General features: G+C 37.3%; 2 long non-coding RNA genes across 3 annotated transcripts; both read right to left on the bottom strand.

Annotated features, from left to right (window-relative positions):
* Positions 1-3,018: 3,018 nt before the first annotated feature.
* LOC149516778 (uncharacterized) lies at positions 3,019-7,369 on the bottom strand. 2 transcript variants are annotated; one of them, XR_016345150.1, is made up of 4 exons: positions 6,875-7,369; positions 5,136-5,241; positions 4,855-4,931; positions 3,019-3,660 (listed from the first exon to the last, which is right to left on the bottom strand). It is a non-coding gene; the product is annotated as an uncharacterized LOC149516778 (long non-coding RNA). The 2 variants fall into 2 exon arrangements; XR_016345149.1 differs by lacking the exon at positions 6,875-7,369 and having other exon boundaries at positions 5,136-6,858.
* Positions 7,370-15,852: 8,483 nt separating this feature from the next.
* Positions 15,853-17,608, bottom strand: LOC149516777 (uncharacterized). Its single transcript, XR_016345151.1, has 3 exons — positions 17,504-17,608; positions 17,349-17,416; positions 15,853-16,124 (listed from the first exon to the last, which is right to left on the bottom strand). It is a non-coding gene; the product is annotated as an uncharacterized LOC149516777 (long non-coding RNA).
* Between the last annotated feature and the right edge of the window lie 1,808 nt (positions 17,609-19,416).

Here is a 19,416-nt window from a genome sequence, read left to right as displayed (position 1 = left end):
TTTTTAATTTTGGTTTTTTTAGGGTAAACAAAAGAGAAACACCTTTATTTCTAGAATTAATTAATAAGTTTTTTTAATAGAAAATTTAATGAAAAACAAAGAATTTCTACAGTAGTTTGCAACATTTAGAAATAGCAAGGATGAGCTTTGATATTCATATATGTATGGAACATTAATTAGATTGGAATTTTAAAGAAAAAAATTCATTAATGCTTTGTAATTTGTTACCTTGAGCTTGAAGGAACTCATCAGAGGCTACCAACCAATGCATGAAGGAAAGAGAGGAATCCATCATTATCTGTATGCAAAAAGAATGAATCAAAACAATTTAAAAATGAAGGGACATAATAATGTTTCTTAAGACAACACAATTGAGCCATTATTTTTAAATAAACCCCTACAATTAAGAATGATGAGAGTGTACAAACTGTACCTGCAAAAAGTTAAGTTAAATAGTTAACTATGCACGAAAACTAACCTGAAATTCTTCAACATCAACCTTTCATCACTTGAAAATAGCCAAACTATAAAGAAAAGAAAATAAAAGAAAAGCCAAGTTCATAAATCTAGACAAAAATAAAGTTGAAGCAGATAGATAGATAGATGAGTGGGGAAAACTGAAATGAAAATAGATTGTTGAAAAGGAAAGAAGACTAGTAGTGGTTGCATTGATAGCAAAGAAAAGAAGAATAATAGAATTATTAGAGAAAGCTAGGGTTTAATTTGCAGAGAGACTAGTAGTACTACTGCTACTATTAGTACAACAAAGGCAAGGGACGTACCTGAGTACGTTAAAGGCATAACACAACAGTGGAGCTATCTCAGCCCTTCATGTGCATACTTACGTTTAGGTTTCTTAGATCTTGTTAAACAAAGGTTAGTTAAAAAAACCTTTGGATTATGTGAGTGACAGACAGGGCAGGCTTCTCCTTAGGTTTCTTTTTAAAAAATGTATGTGATTATATAAATGCTATTTATGTATGATTATACGTAAATATATATGTATATTATCAGGAGTTGGTATTATCATATACATTCATAAATGCAGTACATATAATGCTGAATTGGAGTGTTCACAATATAGAAACATGGTTATCATGAATTAAAGTCACCCATAGAGTTTATATATATATATTACAGGTGGAATGGAAACGGAAAGAAAAGTTGGGGTAGATTTTGTTGTTGGATTCTCCCCTAGATTCTTGGATATTTTGTGCAGGTTGCCTAAGGATTTTGTTGCTTCCTAAGTATTTGTTTTTTCAAAACCAGCATTTTCAGGTTTCTCAAATTCCCTTCCAATAGCAGATCCAATCCAGCTGATCACTTTATAGCTAGCTAGCTAGACTTCACATATGCAACATAGAAAACAGTCCAAATAAGCTATTATATAAAATCTTTAAAAGTTTACAGTAATTACACACCCTACCATTATGTTTCCTCCTCTTTCGAATTAATTTCATATATATTGCAGTTAGAATAATCCATAAAAAATGTTCTGTATTTGTTCACTAAAAGCTTGTGCAACTTGATTACTCCTCCTAACTACGGTAAGGGGTGAAAATAACTTTCAAATATGCCAGCAGAGCAATAAAAATTATGATGGAAACTTTACTAGAAAGAAGATTATTATATTGAGATTGTTATAGGTGATAGGCCATTGGGCACTGCAAAATTCTATACACCGCGCAGCCTTTTCAATGGTTGTGTTGTAGTACTGATAACTTTCGTGTGCCACTGTACGTCAACAGCAGTGAAAAGGATGGGAGAAATACTAATAATAATATTAATAGTAGTGCAAGCTCTTTTTTGACTGTCTGCCCCTTTCTACATAGACCAGAAAAAAGCCCCAAGATCCTAAAGATCGGCCATAGAGATCGCAGAATCAAAGCTACAATGCCACTGTTTGCTTTTGGCTAAAAAAATTGGTTCACCCTCGTTTTTCAATTACCCGGCCGTGAATGAGTAGCTACTAGAAGTTTACCAACTACTCTGTTAATATAATTTTTTTTAGTCAAAAGAAAATTTAGTGTGAGAGGAAACATTTTTATATAATACAAAAATAGATTGTAAGTTTCATAAAAATTATATTATTCATAAAAATAAATTATCGATAAAAAAATTGAACCTAGTTTTCATTAATTCAATCAACCTTGTATAAATATTTGATAACCACTAGCTTTCTCATTTTCCTATGTACAACAACGTTGAGATGAAAGATCAAAGAAAATGAATAATATTAACTTTAATTAGATGGCTGCCCATGCCGTACATTATCGCAGGTCAAAATATTTTTATTTGTCATTTTATTCATTGATCTTTTATTAAAAATTTATTTAATTTAAAAAAAATAAAAAAATAAAAAATTAAATAAGACTAATACCTAAGTACACAAATTATTTTTTTATTCTCATGAAATATATTTTATAAAAAATAAATTTTCTTTATTTTATTTTTGTATGTGTTGAACCCATTTAATTATTTTTCAATAAAAAATCAATAAATATATTATATAAATATAAAATTAAATAGATAATAAAATATATACTTTATATTTATATAATAGGTAATTAAAATAAAATATCATAAATTCGCTTTTAATCTATCCTATAATTTTATAAAAAAATTAACTCGTTGAGTTAATATTAATTTTTTATAAAAACATCCGTATCAAATTAAGACGGATACAAATTTATTGAATACTAAATGTTTTATTATACTTTTCAGTTGAAAAAAAATTAAATACATGATGTACCTTTATCATCAAATAAGCCTCACAAAAAATAATGTTTAAAAAATATTAATTAAAAATATTGCAAAAAGAATACAAAAAAAAATCCTTAATATAAAATGAGTCCCTCTTTAAAAATTTTTAGATCTTTGAAAATATAATTATTTAATATTAAAAATAATAAATAAAAAAAATAAAAATAACAATAACAATGTGCCACATGACACCTCTCACAAAAAATCAAGTTTTGGTCAAAATAATCAAAATTAATTATATAGATAGATATGAACTTCCAAAAGCTTAATTGTCTACCTTCGTAAAACCACACATTTAGCCTTTTCGGTTGCTGCTTTTACTTCACAACTTTCTCTAACAACAAAAAAAAAAAAAAAAAAAAGGCTGATTTAGATGTGACAGTTGCATCCAATTTCAGTGTTTACAAAATTTGAACTCAACACCAGTTGACTGGTTATCAAAGCCGTTGAAAGGTTATCAAACCTGCAAAGTGGAATCTGTACAAGGACGTGACATGATTTTTTTAAAACAAAAACTTTATGGACGAAATTACTTCCTCAGTACCGGTGAATTATTTCTTCTATCTCACTCTAGACGACCACCCCGAACTAGTTGCACCCCGATCAGCATCATGATACTTTCTCGTGATCTTTCCCCACCCTGATGAGATCTTTCGACAGTACCATTGTCAGCTTCCTCTGCTTTACTGGTTGTGCCAGACTGCCTGACCCTAATCTTAACAACAGCTGTCTTCCTCTCATGACTGTTGGAAACAGTCTGCACTTCCTTCAACGCTTCTGGAATCACCAAATTATCATTCAAAACGTTTGGGTTGTCCACGGGAGGTACAGAAGGAGGCCTTATCTCGGTAAACAGAGCTGCAAAATTGTTCCGTTTATTGCAAATCTCCACATCACCTATAGGCGGTAACTTATCTTTAGGCACTCCGAGAAGTGTTGTGGATCCGAAAAAGGGAGCTCAAAATTTGATTCCAAAATTTTGTTTTAAAAGAAAGAAAAAAAAGACAAACATATTGGATGGTCAAAAAGAAATTACAACTTCAAAGAAAAAGAAATTAAAATACATACATAGAAAAAGTAATAAGAAAATGAAAATAGATGCAGAATACATACCAAGCATATTGGACCATAAAAAAACATAAGAAAAGAATTATTAACATGCAGCCACAGCAAACTAGATTTTCTCATTCTTTGGCTTTCTTTGCATATTTAAGCAAATCAGAAGTTTTCACTGCTAGAGCAAATCTATAGTTTTCTCACAATTTCTACAAATTAGGGGTATATTGCTAATTTAACCACGTCTGGAGTTTCTAGAGTTTCCACAAGAGTTTAATTTTATTTACTTGTAATTAAAATTTGATAGTTACGTGTCATTGGGTATTCCTGATTAAGCTTACTCTTTAGCACTCCTAATTCTTGCAAGACACAGAGTGGCCATTTCTATTTTATTCTGTTTCACTTTACTTCTATGGTAAGAGGCTATCTGTGTTTATAGATATCATTAACATCGAGCCACAAGAAACTCTGCTTCTAACTCATTGGAAAAAAATAAGGAGCTAAAACATTTGGCATTATGTACATAATTTAGTCAAAGTTCGTACTGGTTCCAGTTATAACATAAAAGCTATAGTCGAGCTTCTTCCAAGAATCTTAAAAACTATTTTCTTTTTTTGGCCAAATACAAAATTAATCTCTTTATTCCGATCATTATTTTGCCCCTAAAAAACACTGAGTTCAAACCATCATTTAACTATTAACCGGCAGATACCAACCCTTTTTCCCCCACAACTATCAAGTCTGAGTGCATCAAGTGAGCAATGAAGCATCTGGACAATCTTCAAAAGACTCAATATTGTAAAAGAATTAGAGCTTTAAATCATCAGATGTATTCTCTTTCCCAGCAATATTATCAACAAATATAAAGCAACCACATATCCAGAGGAAAGTTTTAATCCCAAAGAGACAAATGATAATGCAAACCCACCTTCCTGCATGAACTTGTAAAATGCAGAACAAGTAGTGCTGAAGAAATACATTATTGAATGCTGTGCGACTTTCTAAAAGCCAAAGCAAAGCCACAAGAGTTGTTACCTTAATATCCTCATTAGAAACTGCTCTGACTTGTATGTGACATATCCACATAGCATGCAAACCCAACTTTACCTGTCCTGCAATCGGAAAAAGTACAACACCAAATTTTAAATGAATACAAAGTAAAACTACATATTACCAATAAAATAAACAGGATAACATCAGGAAAGGTTACAGAAGAAAGGAACTCAGAACTTTTTTTTTTTTATACTGAAGGCAACCTCTTAGAGAAGGCTCCTCCTCAATATATTTGATAAATAACAATTAAGCAGCATCAATACCATTGAAATGAAACTCAAGATCAAGGAGTGCTCTGCTTGCTTCTATTCAGACTTGCCAGATCGTTTTAAAATCTCAGAACAGTTTAATTAGTTCAAAGCCATGATCCTGCAGTGAGTAACAAATCTATATATAAATGATGAAGAATCATGTGAAGCAAACACTATTAGATAAGGGATCAGAGAAGAGCACACTATATGGACGAATCCAGAAATCTTTAATGCAATTTGTGCAAAGGTTCTGTTGCAAGCATCAACCTTGGTACACGATATTTCTAGTTAGAGACTTAGAGAGAATAACCAGGAAGATTATTTGGAACAATCAGTCTTTATAAAACAAATCGGAAGAGAATCATCACCTGTCCAATTGCAAAAGCCGACCTATGCACTTAAGAAGAGAAGATAAAAAGAAAATACTCTTAAATAAGAGACAGGAAGCAATAAAAGTAGATAGTTAGCCTTCTGATGAATGCTTTGAAAATGGTATATGTGATGCACGAGGAAAACCAAAACCAGGAACATTGGTAAAATATTATTTACTCATGACATATTCTATACGCCAAAAATAAATCTAAAGGAAAAGGTTTAGAAGAAATGGAAATTTAAGAATTAACAGAAGCAGCAGCAATAGAGGAAAGCACAGAAATAAGATGTTAGTATCCTGTAATTGTTATACATTTTCAGATTTTAGCATACATCTGTCCATTGCACATGCATGAATAGGAAATGACAGAAAGAGAGAGAGAGAGGCATGCTGATGACGGTGAATTGATGGTTATGAATTGTTACAGATTTCCCTAATTTCAGAGGCCAAGCATGGGAAAAAAAACCCACACACAAGAAAGGCTCTAATTTCTTGAGGATCGTACACTGTCATTTAAACTGTTACTTCTTGTAGGTTGTAGAAACAGAATAAAGAATCACACCAACATGAACTTAAAGAGGAAAAAACCCACAGTAGTTGAAACAAATTAAGATACAAACAAAAAGGCATTGTAAGTAAAATTATATTTACATGCCTGTTGCACAAATTCAAGTTCACCAATTGACTGCACTAATGCAGCAAGCCAGAATATGTTGGAGTAAAAATTCCCGTTATTATCATTATAATGTTAAAGAGCAGTGAAAAACAGAGCCAGAATAAGAACGGGATAAACTATCAAGCATAAGAACCAAAGCAAACAGATAAAGCACCGTTAATAAAAATAAACCAGCATACTAAATGGCCATGGATATGGAATCACATCACAGAGAATGAATTTGTTGCATGTTAAATGGTGCAAGAGCAGAAGAATAAGCAGCGCATGGCTACTAACATGCACAAAATGTATCCTATGATTTAACCAAAAGTTTTAAGGGTGCTCTCTACATTTATGCATTGACTACAACAAATCTTTTGCTTGACATGCCAAAATTCTTTCATTTGAATTCAATATTATGGGTCCCATCCCACCTCTTCAATTTTGAATCCTTTAACTGGATGAACTGTCGCAAGTCATACACACACATAGATGCATGTAGTTAGTTATACATAATTATTATTCAAAGGGTATTGTCTATATGTTTCATTGATTATTTACTTCTCTTTCCCGTTGCGAAGCATTAGCACAAACTTTTTTAACTCAGAGAAAGCAAGTCCTAGTCCCTCCAAGTCTCTTTCTATGTATGTAGGACCGCCTTACCCGGCACTTCAAAGGCAGAAAATATGTTAAGTAGAAATACTGAGATTAGTTGATGCTCACGGTGAAAAATAAGAGGCAAAATGAATGAATCATTTGCTCATGAATACATCACTGCTCAAGAAATTTGTAACATCTTCTGCTATCCCAGAAACAGTTGCCTATGCTTTGTCTAGCTGTAGAGATTGGGAGGAAAAGGAGATTGTGCAGATGTTAACTTTGCATATCCTGTGAAGCCTATGGAAGGAGTGATAGCAGAATTTGACAAAAACAGAAAGCCTTATTTTGTGCAGTCTTCTGCGTCTTGTACATGCTTTCCACTTTGTCTACAATCCCAAGACAAATGCTATGTCAGATGTTAATTTGGATCTTGTGCAGAACTTTGAATTTTAGAATTTAATTTTTGCATGCAATTTATTATTTTCCTTTGCATGGTTCTCCTCTACAGTCTAGAATTCTATGCACTTCGTTTTGCTGCTTGTGATTTCTCTCTGCAACAGTTTTATATACCCAATAAAAAGAGTATCGTCTATCTCTTGCCAAACATTTTTAACTTTTAGGGGCTAACATGTGTTAATCACGTATAACAACTAAAAATATAACCTAATATTACACATGCATGATATATTACACAATCTAACAAATTTGGAAATTTGGAAATGAAGCGTATAGTCCTAGATCCTCTTTTTCTTCATATTTGTTTTTTTTATTTTACTTCAAAAATATTGGTCTTAGCTCTTTTTAGTTTCATCTAATGCATACCCTCGTATGCATTCATTCTTTTACATGACATCATATAAAGCCAAAACAACATAAATTAGACATAATGCTTGCTACTGACCAAAATCTTTCATGCATGCATCAGTTCCTATTTTTGTTCTATTGGAGCTTCACAATTACATCATACTTGTAAGAATGAAAATTTATCCTGACAAAAATACTAACGATTGATGAAGAGGTGTTATGATAGACTAACTACTAAGCTATCCAACTTAAAATCAATTGGCAGTAAGTGAAAAGACTCATCCTTAATTAAGTCCAAAACAAACCCCAAACTAATTAATTTAGGATACTTAAAAATGATGATAGGGGGGGCGGGGTCCAAACAGATGTTAATAGAAAAATTAATCAATAACTGCAACTGAAACTATAAGACAAGAAAATAACACAAGGATTTATTTAAGTGGTTAAAGGCCAAATTTAATAACCCTTTATTTGGCAGTTGCTTTTGCTACTTGCTTTAATTCCATAAGCAAAAAAATATAAAACACATTTGAATAGAAAACAGCAAATAATGTTTTCAAATAATCAAAAATTAAAATTCTAGCAGGAAAAAAAAGGGAACAGCTATGTTAGAATTGGTGTTGTATTTTGGTTCTTCATTTTTAATTATAATGAATTTTTCTTGTTTCCACTTGCTTTTGCTTCTTAGCAACTTCTTAAGAAGCAAAATCAAATAGCAAAAGTAAGTAGCAAAGGCAACATGAAAATGGACCCCAAGTAACGGCAAAAGAGCTGCCTGATGGTCAATATGCTTTGTATCTACATGAAATAGGCAAATGCTCTATATTATGCCAGAATTTTAGAGTAAAAAAATGCATCATTTTGCATCTGAAAATATGAGAAATTAGCAATTCATATATATCTGCATGCTTATCTCCACTAGAGGCTTAGAATCATTTCATACCACTATCACTTGTCCACTTTCCATCCATACCAAGAAATTAAATATAATGATGCTAAATTTTAGAAAGCTTTTTAAATATCAGCCTCCAGTACCATTTGAAACAAAAAAAAAAAAAAGAAATTGCAATCTTATTCTCAATACACCAACAACCTAACAACTACTGATGCAATTTTTGCCAGTAGAAGTTTGGCAATAGAAGATACATAAACACAAAGCAAAAGAAGAAGCATTGACAGAACCAAGTGGAGCAGGCTTGGTGTCATGAGCCAACCTTGTATAGGGTCATGACCGGGGCTTAGGTTGTCATGAGCCACCCATGTATAGGGCCATGACCGGGTAGAGGTGCCAAGGGGAAGGGTAGATCTCTTGTGCTAGGAAAAGTGTTCCCATTTCAAACATTGTAATGGTTAGTGGTAGCATAGCTTTAAAATCTCTAAGGCTCTTTAGGGGGTGAGCGGGCAGCGTACTGTTGGATTGTCTCACAGGTCGCGATACGAGCCTAGGCCATCCGCTAAGGGCTGCCCCCCTGGCCTTGGCGATGGTGGGAAGTCTCGATGTACTATTCTCGATTATAATAAAATACACCTCCAATTCAAATATCCCGAATGTTGCCTTGATGTGTTTTTCTTTGTCTCGATGTGAATGTGCCTTCTTGTGTGTGCTTGAGATTGATCTCGATATGAATGTGTCTGCTTGTGTACGCTTAGGACTAACTGTGGCTAATGGTTATGTGTTCAGATATCGAACTATTGGTGGCTGACTTGGGTGGGAGTGTCCATTCAAGTGCCGCACGGTCTATTGTTTGTTGAGAGAAAGCTTTGTCCGTGACACGTGGTATCAGAGCACGGTTGAAAAGTGCTAGAAAATTGATTAGATGGCCACAAGTGGTGGACCCAATTATCAACAAAGATTTGAGGAGCTTGAGGCCGCGGTGGCCGCATTGAAAGCTCACATGGTGACTAAGGATCGATTGAGGGAGATCGAGACAACCCAGCGGGAGTTGTCTAATACTCTACACAGCGTGGGCGAGGAGGCTAAAGATGCCTTGAATGTTCTCCAAAAGGAGTTTGAGGAGCTCAGAGCACAAGTGAGCATCATACAAATGGTTGTGGTCAGATCGAGTTCGAGCTCGACGGAAAGGGGAAAAAGGGCCAAGGTGTCGGAGCCTCGATGCTATGAAGGAGCAAGAGATACCAAGGAGCTTGAAAACTTTTTGTTTGACATGAAGCAGTACTTCCGAGCTATACACACGGATTTAGAGGAAGATAAAGTAGCAATGGCGTCAATGTACCTCACAGGGAATGCCAAGCTATGGCGACGCTCCAAGTTTGTTAATGACGAGTGCCCGATTAAGACTTGGATAGACCTGAAACAGGAACTGAAAAACCAGTTCTTCCTTGAGAATGTGGAGTATATGGCCCGAAGAAAACTTCGAGAATTGGTGCAAACAGGAATAGTGCGAGAGTTTGTGAGGAGCTTTTCTACCATAATGTTGGATATTCGAGACATGTCCGACAAGGACAAGATGTTTTATTTCTTTGAGGGCTTCAAGCCTTGGGCCAGGACAGAATTACAAAGATAGAAAGTGCAAGATGTGGCCACGGCCATGGCTGCCGCTGAACGTCTCCATGATTATAATGATGGCTCCTCAAAACAGAAAAATCCTCCATCAGCTGGCAGTAACTTCAAATTTGGGAGTGGGGAAAAGATGACTAGAATGGACCAACCCTTCAGTGGAGGATCAGAGGTCCTTTGGTAGAGATAGCACCCAACCCAAGGCAAATAATACAGTGATTTTCAGGCCTAGGCAACCACTAGCTTGCTTCTTATGCAAGAGGTCACATCGGGTGGCCGAATGCCCACACAGAGGAGCCTTCCCTTAATGCCTTAAGAGCCTCATCTCAAGAGTTCGCAAAAGCACCGGAGATCGTTGAAGATGAGCCAGCCAGGATAGGTTCAATAAGGTTCCTTAATGCCCTCTATACGCAACTGATAAAGAAAGAGCAAGGTAAAGGCCTGATGCATGTGAACTTAATGATCAATGAAAAGGCCACCAGGGCCATGATAGATACGGGTGCAACTGATACCTTCATCACACAAGAAGAAGCAAAAATGTGTGGTCTCCACCAGGTTAGCAAGGATTGCGAGCGAATGAAGGCAGTCAATTCGCCAGCCTTTGCGATCAATGGAAGCTTCAAGAGTGTGATGATCAAGTTGGGGCCATGGGAAAGAAAGGTAGACTTTACAGTTTCCCCATGAATGACTTTGATGTCGTCCTCGGATTGGACTTCATGATGTTGGCTCAGGTGATCCCTATCCCCACCGCTAGTTGCCTGTTGTTCTTAGGGGAACACCCATGCATGGTGCCGGCCATTATCTTGCCAAAGAAAGGGAAGAAAATGATCTCAGCTTTACAGTTCAAGAAAAGGGTAAAGAGAGGGGAACCCTCCTTTGTGGCCATACCGATTTATAATAAAGGGTTAGAAGTGGAACCGATACCCGATGGCGTAAAAAAAGTGTTGGAAGAATTCGAAGAGGTGATGCCAGAGATGTTGCCTAAAGTTCTACCTCCTCGAAGAGTTGTGGACCATGAAATTGAGCTCCTCCCAGGAGTCAAACCCCCTGCTAAAGCCCCTTACCGCATGGCCCTGCCAGAGTTGGCTGAACTAAGGAAACAGTTAAATGAGCTTCTACAGGCCAGGTTCATTAGACCATCAAAGGCTCATTTTGGAGCGCCAGTACTATTTCAGAAGAAGCATGATGAAAGTTTGCGATTATGCGTTGACTATAAGGCCCTGAACAAAGTCACCGTGAGAAACAAATATTCCATCCCTCTTATAGCAGATTTGTTTGATCAACTAAGCCAGGCCAAGTACTTTTTCAAATTGGACTTGAGATTTGGCTACCATCAGGTCAGAATCGCTGAGAGAGATGAGCCAAAGACCATTTGTGTAACGCAGTATGGCGCATTTGAATTTCTTGTTATGCCTTTTGGATTGACTAATGCTCTTGTCACATTTTGTACATTGATGAATCAGGTGTTCCATGATTATCTAGACAAATTTGTAGTCATCTATTTAGATGACATAGTGGTATATAGCTCCACTTTGGAAGAACATTAAGAACACTTACGCTGGGTGCTTCGAAGATTACAAGACCACTAGTTGTATGTGAAAAGGGAGAAATGTGCATTTGCTCAAACCCAAATCCACTTTCTAGGTCACATTGTCGAACGTGGCCACATTCGAATGGACATGAAAAAGGTTAGGGCTATCAAGAAGTGGACAACAATGTTAGTGAACTTCGCTCTTTTTTGGGATTAGCCAACTATTATAGAAAATTTGTAGAAGAATACTCTCGCTAGACCACGGCCTTCACGAAGCTATTGAAAAAGAAGCATAAATGGTGTTGGACAAGTGAGTGCCAAGAGGCCTTTGAGGGATTGAAGGAAGCTATTATGAAAGATCCTATCTTAGCTCTCCCTGACATTGAAAAGCCTTTCAAAGTTCAGATGGATGCATCTGATTTCGCTATTGGGGGAGTGCTTTTACAACAACGTCACCCAATAGCATTTGAGAGTAGGAAGCTAAGCGAAGCTGAGAGGAAATATATGGCCCAAGAAAAAAAGCTCTTGGCGGTAGTTCACTGCCTGAGGGCTTAGCAACATTATTTGTTGGGTTCACACTTTGTTGTAAAGACAGACAATGCGGCCGTTAGCCATTTCTTCACCCAACCAAGGCTTACAGTGAAACAAGCTAGATGGCAAGAATTTTTAGCGTAGTTTGACTTTTGTTTTAAACACACCGTTGGAAAGACCAACCAAGTGACCGATGCATTGAGCAGATGAACAGAGTTAGCAGTCTTTAAAAGAATTGCCCCAATGGCGACTAGTAGAGTCACGACATACATTCGCAAATTAATTGAAGATCATTTAGGGAAAGACTCGCAAGCCAGTGCCATCCTGAAGCTAGTTGAAGAAAGGAAGTCCAAGTACTTCTGGCAAGAAAATGGGGTCTTGTGGACCAAAGGGCCCCGATTGTTTGTGCCAAGAGCAGGAGGTCTGAGACAGATGCTGATGAGGGAATGTCATGACACACCATAGGCTGGACATCTGGGTTGGCAACGCACTTTGGCTTTATTGAAAGAAGGATACTATTGGCCTCACATGCGGCAAGACGTGATGGACTATATAAAGACTTGCCTCATCTGTCAACAAGACAAAGTTGAAAAAAAAAAACCTGCAAGCATGTTTAAACCACTATCGGTGCCTGCTAGACCGTGGGAAAGCATCTCTCTCGATTTCATTTCGGGCCTTCCTAAGGTTGGTGATCTTGGAGCTATTTTGGTGGTGATTAACCGTTTCTCTAAGTATGCCACATTCATTCCCACCCAAAAGTATTGTACTGCGAAAGACACAGCTTGACTACTGTTTAAACATGTGATCAAATATTAGGGCCTCCCTAAAAACATTGTAAGCGATAGAGATTCGAGATTCACGGGGTCCTTCTGGAGAGAACTTTTCAAGATATTGGGGTCCCAACTCAACATCTCCTCAAGCTACCACCCTCAAACCGATGGGCAAACGGAATGGTTCAATAGGTTACTAGAGGGATACTTAAGGCATTTTGTTCAAGTCATTCAGAAGAATTGGCCTTCAATATTAGACGTTGCTCAACTTTGCTTTAATTCCAACAAAAGCTCTTCCACTAACAAGAGCCCGTTTGAGGTGGTCACCGGACAATTACCAAGGCTACCTCATGCTTCTTTAGAGCAATATGAAAGGAAGAATCCGAGAGCCTTCAACCTCGACAAGGAGTGGAAACAAAACACTGAGATTGCACAAGCCTACCTGGAAAAGACATCGAAGCAAATGAAGAAATGAGCGAACAAAGGTCGTAAGGCGCAACAATTTCAAGTTGGAGATTTGGTTCTTGTTCGACTAGTCCCTGAACAAACCAGGTTTTTGAGGAAGAGAGATCGTAGATTAGTGCGCAAATATGAGGGTCCATTGAAGATCCTTTCTAAGGTGGGAAATGCTTCTTACAAAATCGACTCACCAAAGTGGATGAAGGTGCACCTAGTATTTCATGTGAGCAACCTGAAACCTTTCTATGCAGATCCTACAGATGCTAGCCGAAGAGAGCCAACCAGAGCCGTCATCACCATGAAGCCACCCTCAGAGCGTCGAGTCGAAGAGATCTTAGCCGACAGGGAAACCAAGGTATCTCGAAGACTAATTCGTGAATACTAAGTGAAGTGGGAGGGATTAGGACTAGAAGAAACCAACTGGGAAAGGGAACACGACCTCCAGAGATTCAAGAGGAAGATTGAAGAATTTCAAGCCAGCAAGTTGATGAGGACGTCAATAGAATAAGTGGGGGAAGATGTCATGAGCCAACCTTGTATAGGGCCATGACCAGGTAGAGGTGCCAAGGGGGAGGGTAGATCTCTTGTGCTAGGAAAAATGTCCCCATTTCAAACATTGTAATGGTTAGTGGTAGTATAGCTCTAAAATCTCTAAGGCTCTTTAGGGGGATGAGCGGGCAACGTACTGTTGGGCTGTTTCACTGGTCGCGATACGAGCCTAGGCCATCTACCAAAGGCTACCCCTTGGCCCTGGCGATGGTGGGAAGTCTCGATGTACTATTCTCGATTATAATAAAATACACCTCCAATTCGAATATCCTGAATGTTGCCTTGATGTGTTTTTTTTTGTCTTGATGTAAATGTGCTTTCTTGTGTGTGTGCTTGAGATTGATCTTGATATGACTGTGTCTTCTTGTGTACGCTTGGGACTAACCGTGGCTTATGGTTATGTGTTCAGATATCGAATTATTGGTGGCTGACTTAGGTGGGAGCATCCATTTAAGTGCCGCACGGTCTATTGCTTGTTGAGAGAAAGCCTAGTCCGTGACACTAATATTTACGCACTAATCTACGATCTCTCTTCCTCAAAAACTTGGTTTGTTCAAGGACTAGTCGAACAAGAACCAAATCACCAGCTTGGAATTGTTGCACCTTGCGACCTTTGTCCGCCCATTTCTTCATTTGCTTCGATGCCTTCTCCAGGTAGGCTTGTGCAATCTCAGTGTTTTGTTTTCACTCCTTGTCGAGGTTGAAGGCTTTCGGATTCTTCCCTCCATATTGCTCCAAGGAAGTATGAGGTAGCCTTGGTAATTGTCCGGTGACCACCTCAAACGGGCTCTTGTTAGTGAAAGAGCTTTTGCTGGAATTAAAGCAAAGCTGAGCAACGTCTAATAACGAAGGCCAGTTCTTCTGATTGGCTTGAACAAAATGCCTTAAGTATTCCTCTAGTAATCCATTGAACTATTCCGTTTGACCGTCAGTTTGAGGGTGGTAGCTTAAGGAGATGTTGAGTTGGGACCCCAATATCTTGAAAAGTTCTTTCCAAAAAGACCCGTGAATCTCGAATCTCTATCGCTTACAATGTTTTGAGGGAAACCCCAGTATTTGATCACATGTTTAAACAGTAGTCGAGCTATGTCTTCCGCAGTACAATACTTTTGGGTGGGAATGAATATGGTGTACTTAGAGAAACAATCAATCACCACCAGAATAGCTCTAAGATCACCAACCTTAGGAAGACCCGAAATGAAATCGAGAGAGATGCTTTCCCACGATCTAGCGGGCACCAGTAGTGGTTCAAGCATGCTTGCAGGTTTTTTCTTTCCAACTTTATCTTGTTGGCAGATGAGGCAAGTCTTTGTATAATCCATCACGTCTTGCCGCATGTGAGGCCAATAGTATCCCTGTTTCAATAAAACCAAAGTACGTTGCCAGCCCCCGGATCATCACACTGACTGAAGTTTTTCCCTTATTGTTTATAAAAGTGATGACTGCTTCCATTAGCATGCACAAATCAATTCCGGCCCAATGCCAACCAATCTTTTCTCTTACAAGACGCAAAATGTGATATACGAAACCTAATCCGGCTCAAGATCCCAACTTCTGCTCTTAACCTAGATGCAGCCCCTATTCTGATAATAGTGGAGAGCACTTCTTTTTTCTATTTCGAACAAAAGAAGATGAAAATAGCTTGGCATCCCTTGTAAGGTACATCGACGCCATTGCTACTTTATCTTCCTCTGAATCCGTGTGTATAGCTCGAAAGTACTGCTCCATGTCAAACAGAAAGTTTTCAAGCTCCTTGGCATCTCTTGCTCTCTCATAGCATCGAGGCTCCGGCACCTTGGCCCTTTTTCCCCTTTCCGTCGAGCTCGAACTCGATCTGGCTACAACCATTTGTATGATGCTCACTTGTGCTCTGAACTCCAAAAACTCCTTTTGGAAAACATTCAAGGCATCTCTAGCCTCCTCGCCACGCTGTGTAGAGTATCAGACAACTCCCGCTGGGTTGTCTCGATCTCCCTCAATCGATCCTTAGTCACCATGTGAGCTTTCAATGCGGCCACCGTGGCCTCAAGCTCCTCAAATCTCTGTTGATAATTGGGTCCACCACTTGTGGCCATCTCATCAATTTTCTAGTACTTCTAAATCATGCTCTGATACCACGTGTCACAGACTAGGCTTTCTCTCAACAAGCAATAGACCGTGCGGCACTTGAATGGACGCTCCCACCCAAGTCAACCACCAATAGTTCGATATCTGAACAAATAACCATTAGCCACGGTTAGTCCCAAGCGTACACAAGAAAACACATTCATATCGAGATCAATCTGAAGCACACACAGAAGGCACATTCACATCGAGAAAAAAAAAAACACATCAAAGCAACATTCGGGACATTCGAATTGGAGGCGTATTTTATTATAATCGAGAATAGTACATCGGGACTTCCCACCATTGCCAGGGCCAAGGGGGCAGCCCTTGGCGAATGGCCTAGGCCCGTGTCGCGACCGATGAGACAACCCAACAGAACGCTGCCCGTTCACCCCCCTAAAAAGCCTAAGAGATTTTAGAGCTATGCTACCACTAACCATTACAATGTTTGAAATGGGGACACTTTTCCTAGCACAAGAGATCTACCCTCCCCTTAGCACCTCTACCCGGTTATGGCCCTATACATGGGTGGCTCATGATAACCTAAGCCCCGGTCATGACCCTATACAAGGTTGGCTCATGACACTGGGGCTGCACCCCTTCCTCAACCACCAAGATTCTGATGCAGAAAGAAGAAATTGATACCTCTTAAGCACCTTAATCAGCAAAACTGAATTCAACAAGTTAGCTGCAGAAGGAGAGCTGTCAGAATATTTGGCTGATGAAAGTCTAGTATACATCATCCAGAACCTCAGATATTTGGATCCAAAACCCCCATTGTAATTGTTATTAATTAAAACGATGCTAATTTTATCGATTCTTATAAAGTTCCTCAGTAGGATAAATTTTACAGTAATCACAAGGATAGTTTTTAATAAGAAAGAGGAAAAACAATCAGAAAAAGGGTAAATTTTCTTGTTTGTGCTTCTCCCTAGATTAAGATGGACAGAAAAAAAAAATTGATACTAAAATATAAGTAAAACAGAAGAAAAGATATCAAAGTTTCTGTGTTGGTCTTAGTACTTCTGTTCTACTAAAGGTAGACTGCAATTTTTTGCATTCTTAAACTCTGAGCCAGCAACCGTGCAGATTATGAGCTTTTTATTAAAATGGAACAACATCATGCACAAGCAAATGGACGAGAATGCCTAGTCAACTTCAAAATTCAAGTTAGTTTTTTTAACAAGTTTATAATTTTAATGATAAAGGAACAACTCTAGTACTGGCAAGAATCAAATGTAGGAGCAAATGGTGAATAGAAAATATTCACTCAAACTACTTGTAATAGGCTTTCATAGGAAAAGTAAGGGCTACTGAAATACTACTCACAGAGGAAGCCAAAATAGGAGAGATTCTCTGATTTAGCGACCACAATTGGCTTCTCCAATAATTTCAACCTTTTAGAACCGCAAGATGAACAAGTTATTTGCATGGCAAAAATTATAATGTATGTGGTATTTTACATGTCTCCATAAAAAAAAAACCTTGTATCTTCGATAGCACACCTCGTTATCTCCCAAAAATTTCTTGATGAACAATTCAGTCAAATATCAGTCAAGCAACAAAGGCAGCATTACCCATCAACATACCATCAATTGGTGCCTCTGGAGTAACATATACCCCAAACCACTGTCTTGCAAGGGCAAAAGCAAGTTATATGCATGTGCCTTTTGTCTGTTAAGTCACAAATTTACATATGAACAACAGAACGAAGGACAAGAAAAGTTTGAGAAATGGTTACGTTATCAAAGTTATAATAATGAAGACATGGTATACAGTGCAGTTCATGCGCATATAGAAGTTCAATTAACCTGTAAAGACAACAAAAAATGAGGCAGCCACACAAAAAGCAGAAACAACCAAAATTTTGGAAAGAAATAAAATATAGCATCATAAACGAGACAATTTGCTTTGTAGTCCCAATTAATTGTCAATCATATAAGTTAAAGCCAATTTGCAAGGTGGGAAAGTTTAACATGAATTTTAACAAACACAAATCAAAAAAATAAAACATCAACTAAACCTCCCCCATAAGTATAGGCCGATAAAACAACCAAGCCAACTAAACCTATTGCATGGACTACAAAAATTAATCTATGCTTTAATACCATTTTTAAACATCCGACTCAAATTAATTTCTGACAAGTTGAAAAATAAGACATCCTTTTGAAATAGTCCTAGTTTGATTTTAACCAATTACTACAATTGAAAAAAGTTAAAACTATAGACAAAAGTTTGATTTTAACCAATAACTTCTGGTGAAAAACGTTCAAATTATAGACAATGTACAACAGTACAATACTTTTCTCAGGGAAGCATGATGGTTTGGTTCTTCACTCAAACAGGGTTATTTATTTATTTATATTTCAACGTATATATCACTAAGGTTGGAATCAAATGATCACATACAAGGATTTCTACAGACAAGCATACAATGGGTTTTTTTTTTTTTTTTTTTGCAAGATTGCCATCTCCCTTAGGAAAAACGTAAGAATACAACATTCAAGAGGTATACAAGATACTTTTTGGAGACCAATTCAACTCTTTAATCTGGATTTTAAGAAAAAGAGAGGAGAAAAAGAGAAACGTCTGGCACTAGCAAGGACAAATAACAACAGAATGAAGAATAAAATCATCAACCCTCAAAATTGAGAAAACTGAAATAGATATCTAAAGAACATGCTGGATCACAATGAAGAATATAGCCACAACGAAAACTTATGTGTTAGACTGGCAGGTTCTTAATTAAAAAGAATATGGTAAAAGTTCATGATAGATACTGTATCACATTTATAGTTTAACCATGCACCTTATGCTCACCATATAGAGCAAGAAGTATTTATGGAGTTTACAACAGACTACCATTTTTTTGCTTAATGTAATACTGCACATGTATTTTGCATCTTAAACTCCTCCCAGTGTAATAACACAAATAAGGCTCTATAATTATGAATAAACTCATTAGTCATGAGCTCTCAATACTGAGTTCAAGCAGAGAACAAACCTGATCAAGGACCTTCTCATCAAATAAAACTTGAGAACTAAGGATGCTCATGGAGGCTCCAAAAGTTGAGAGGAATGAGGAGGATATTGCCATCTCAGGAGCTAGAAAAACTTGCTTGTATGACCCCATATGGAAATTTTGATTCAAGATACTGCTCATACTCACTGTGTAAAGTACAATGCAAAACAACCACATAAACAGTGTAAATTAGAAACTTAAATGTAAATATCCTAATTATGAAATGAAAGAACAGATTTTAATAATAACAGTCAGTTTAACCAAAGATGAAAAACTAGATGCACTATGGAAAAACTCCACTGTGTAACATAGCTTTGGCAAATTAGGTTGTAAACATATGTATGAAATGAGAACATTATGCTGATCAGGGAGGAT

Source organism: Durio zibethinus, chromosome 9 (genome assembly GCF_047325235.1).
Source record: "Durio zibethinus cultivar Kanyao isolate XHJ-2024 chromosome 9, ASM4732523v1, whole genome shotgun sequence".
Lineage (NCBI taxonomy): Eukaryota > Viridiplantae > Streptophyta > Magnoliopsida > Malvales > Malvaceae > Durio > Durio zibethinus.
Note: the sequence above shows the minus strand (reverse complement) of the source record. Positions and strands in the feature narration are given on the sequence as shown.